The sequence below is a fragment of the Drosophila melanogaster genome, chromosome Y (genome assembly GCF_000001215.4).
Source record: "Drosophila melanogaster chromosome Y".
NCBI classification, from domain to species: Eukaryota; Metazoa; Arthropoda; class Insecta; order Diptera; family Drosophilidae; genus Drosophila; species Drosophila melanogaster.
Window position 1 is genome coordinate 3,026,244 of NC_024512.1, and position 4,000 is coordinate 3,030,243.

Consider the following 4,000-nt stretch of genomic DNA (forward strand, 5'->3'; position numbering starts at 1 on the left):
CCGTGGCTCTAGAGGTGGCTTCAGGCTCTCTCGAAGTGTTTCAAAAAAAATATTTCGCTTTTTAAAAAAATTGTCACATGAGAGACAAATTAGAATTAAACATAAATATAAATGTGTAAACGGTAGCTAATTCGAGCGGCGATTTTAACAAACAAATTTAAAAAGCTTTAAAATTATAATAGTCAGGGCGCAAATTTTTAAAAATTATTTTATTTTATCATATTGCTAGGAAATTGGCAAAAACTACCCTAATATGTACCATGTAAATTCGTTTCTTCGATCAGAATTGATTTCGGTCCGAAAATCGTCTTCTAGCACAACACGCACACTTATACGCGTTCTCGTCTCTTGTTTTTACTCACACAAGCAAGCAAATTATATTAGATTTAGATTAAGATTTCTTACGCTCTCAGCGGGAGTGAGCGGAAAGAGAGTAATTTTGGCCGTCACCAAAAAAGTGGCTGCATAGTGCCAAACCAATGTATGGCCGTTACGCATCTTGTTATTCTAGTGTCTTTGCCTGTGACTCCTTTACAAGCTCATGAATATCCGGCCAGGATAGTTGACTGGCAATAGCTGACTGAACAGCCCGAATTGCATTATCCACCAAACTTTGATTGGACGTAATAAGCTCTGCTTTCTTTCTGTCCACATCTTGGACTTTTGTCAACTCCTCTAGACACTTTGCGTGATCATTTTTGACATTAGACAGCTTTTTTAGTGCCTCACGCTCTTGCTGCAGCGTTTTCATGTCAATCTTTTGCGACTCTTGCGTAGAGTAAAATTCATCAACGGCTTCCATAAAGGACTCAAATGTGGCCTTTTCAAAGTTTTTGAATTGAATAAAGAGGTAAGGATGAAATTCGATGTTTCTAAAGAAAAACTCCACCGTTCCATTCTTTGTAGGCTTTTCCTCTTTAACTTGAATAATCTAGCCTTTACTTTTTCCACTATTTCCCGCAGCTATAAGCTCTTGATCATCCTAAAAGATTGCACATAACGTTTTATTTACTTTTACAGCAATAACAAATATTTCCACGATATTATTCTTACCTTTACTGCTTGCTGAAGAATTGGCAAGTCATTAACCATGTCAAATGGTTTCTGTTCCAGTTTCGTATTCTGTTGCTTCTTACGTTGCTTTTTACCGCCCTTCTCCGGCTTGTCCTCCTTTTTGACAACGTGATTGTCCAAGCCGTGTGGGAGGAGAACATGCTCTATAACTGCCGGACCACAGTCCAAGTTGGGTGTGAGAATCTGTCGCAAATAGTCGCCTGGCATTTTCCAAGAGCTTAACCAAAGCTTCCAGTTCCAGTTCCTTAGTGGGTTGTTCCTTCAGCTCGTAGTCGGTGAGGATCACATTACCACGATCGTAGAGCTCCAAAATAACATGGTAAGCGAACTGAAAGTCAACAATACGATCGCTACCCATCTGTTGAACCTTTTCCAGGCGATTGTTCTTCAAGTGCTTCCTCAACTTCATGCTGAAACCGGACGGAGCCATGTTCTTGGGCCATTCGAACCTAGTGGTATGGAATCTTGTACCAGATTCTATTAGCAGAGTGACCTTCTCCACTGCACCGGTCCCTTGCATCCGGAAGAGATAGGTCTTGTTATACACGTCATAGATCTGATTCACTCGCCAGCCGACCAGCCTGGAATATAAATGTAGATGTACCATTATTCCTGGGCATCGGAATTATCCGGATTTTTTACATACTTTTGCAGTTCCGCCACTCCGCAGATTATATCGAAGGTATTGAAACGTGTCTTCATGGTTCTTTATGGAAAGTTGACGATGTCAACACAGAAAGTGAAGAAAAAAGAATCTATCTGGCAACTTAACTTATCATTAAATATTCACAAGTTCGCTATCTACGTTAGATAAGTTAAATTAGTTTAATAAGGAATAATAACAATTTTATTCTCTTGCGAAATTAAGTATCGGTGTTAATTGCGATGGACGAACTTTAAACAAAATATATCGATTGTATGCTGTTGATGATTCGGATTGTTAGAATGAATTCGCTGTATAATTACTTTGTATTAAATACTTGTATTGTTTATGCAATAGGTAAGAAGCTTCTTTGATTTATTTAAAAAGTTATTAAACATTTAATAAAGTTTCAGTCAGCTGTTTCCCATTCCGTGGTCTTTTCCACTTCGTTCCGATAAGAAATCGATACTGTGATAGGTTCAACAAGTAGTACGGTATTTTGGTAGTTGATGAAATAGACTTGGCTCTGGAGCTCAGAGCTTCTGCTCTGCTTGAAACGGTTTATTCGAATAATCAAAGTGTGCTGAAGTTGGGTTCAGCTAACCCGCACATACATTGCTTATATCTATGTATTCTTACTTACATTTATACATATACATATGTATGCAGAAGGCATTGACCACTTGAGCTGCAAAGTGCATGCTCAGCATTCCCACGCTCCGCGATCGGCTTATGTATAAGCGTTAGATCTTATTACTGGGGCGCTGGAGTGCTTACGTAGTTTTTGGTGGTCTTTTTGTATATTTGTATATTTATATTTATTATGACAAAGTGTCACAATGTATTGACGCTATGTTATACCCAATCATTTATGGTATTTTTAGGGTAGATTAGTCTAATATGCTACACCTCCCTTTTTAAAGAAATGACGTAATGTTTGTGTTTTTTTTTTTTTTTTTTGGTTTGATCAGACCCTTTCTTAAATGAAACGTTTCATTGATTATATATTTTTAACCTATCCTTATGTACTTTCTGTTTCTTTTGTTTTTTATCTCTAATTATAATGATATCTCTATCTTCTATGGTTTCTACGGTATATGGACCTAAATATACTGGATCTAACTTATGACCTGCTTCGTTTCTTAATGTAACTTTATCTCCTATTTTTAATTCAAAATCTGATGTTTTCTTATCGTAATGTTATTTTCTATAAGACTTAGCTTTTTCTAACATAATTCTAGCTCTTTTATAGGCTATTTCTAATCTAAATTTTATTTCCTTAGAGTAATCTTCTACATTGTATAGTGGTTCTATTCTATCTGTTTTATTAAAATCGACGAACTGTCTTGGTAATCTTCCAAAAACTAGTTCATATGGACAGTATTCGTGCATGACTGATGGTGTTGTGTTGAAACAATAGGTAAAATATTGTATCCAAACGTCCCAATCAGTTTTATCTGCAGAGATGTATGAACGAATGTATTCATTGAATGTTCTATGACTTCGTTCTATTGTCCCTAAGGTCTGGTGATGATATGCGGTTGATGTAAGATTTTCAATCTTCATATATTTACACATATCCAAAATTACCTTGTTTTTATACTCGGTACCCATGTCCGAAATGAACGTCTTCATTGGACCGTACTTTAGTATAAAATTTTCGAATATAGCTTTCGCGACAGTATTTGCGCTTTTGTTTTCAATTGGAATGGCTACTAGATACTTTGTTAAATCACATATTAGTGTGACGATGTATTCATTGCCATATTCTGATTTGGGTAGTGGACCAACGGTATCCACTATCACTATATCGAAAGCATTTGTTGGGGTTACTGTGTTAGTCATTGGGGTCTTCGTGTGTGTCGTTGTTTTTGACATTTGGCATTTATGACATCTACGTATGTACTCTTTTATATGACGAGTCATATTTTTCCAATAATAGTGTCTTTTTATTTTTGCTAGCGTTCTTGTAATGCCTGTATGACCTCCTTGAATTGGATCGTCATGAAATGTAGACAGTATAATTTGTATCTCTTTTTCAGTTTGTATAAAGGTCACCGGCTGGAGTAGCGCTACTCTTAATGATTTTAATTTCTTGTTGCCCATATGTTTGAAAGAATCTATTGAAATGGATTCAAAGATTTTTTCGCTCGGTGCCAATTTGAGTTGGCTGATTTTTAGCATACCGGCTTGCATGTCAAGCCTTTGGAAGAACTGACCTAAGTCTAGAATTCCATTGGTATATAAATCGTCAACATCAATTCTTGCAATAACTTTATTTCC

At 36.4% G+C, this 4,000-nt stretch overlaps 1 pseudogene; it reads right to left on the reverse strand.

Moving 5' to 3' along the window:
* Positions 1-517: 517 nt before the first annotated feature.
* Positions 518-1,776, reverse strand: CR41507 (annotated as a pseudogene).
* Positions 1,777-4,000: the final 2,224 nt, after the last annotated feature.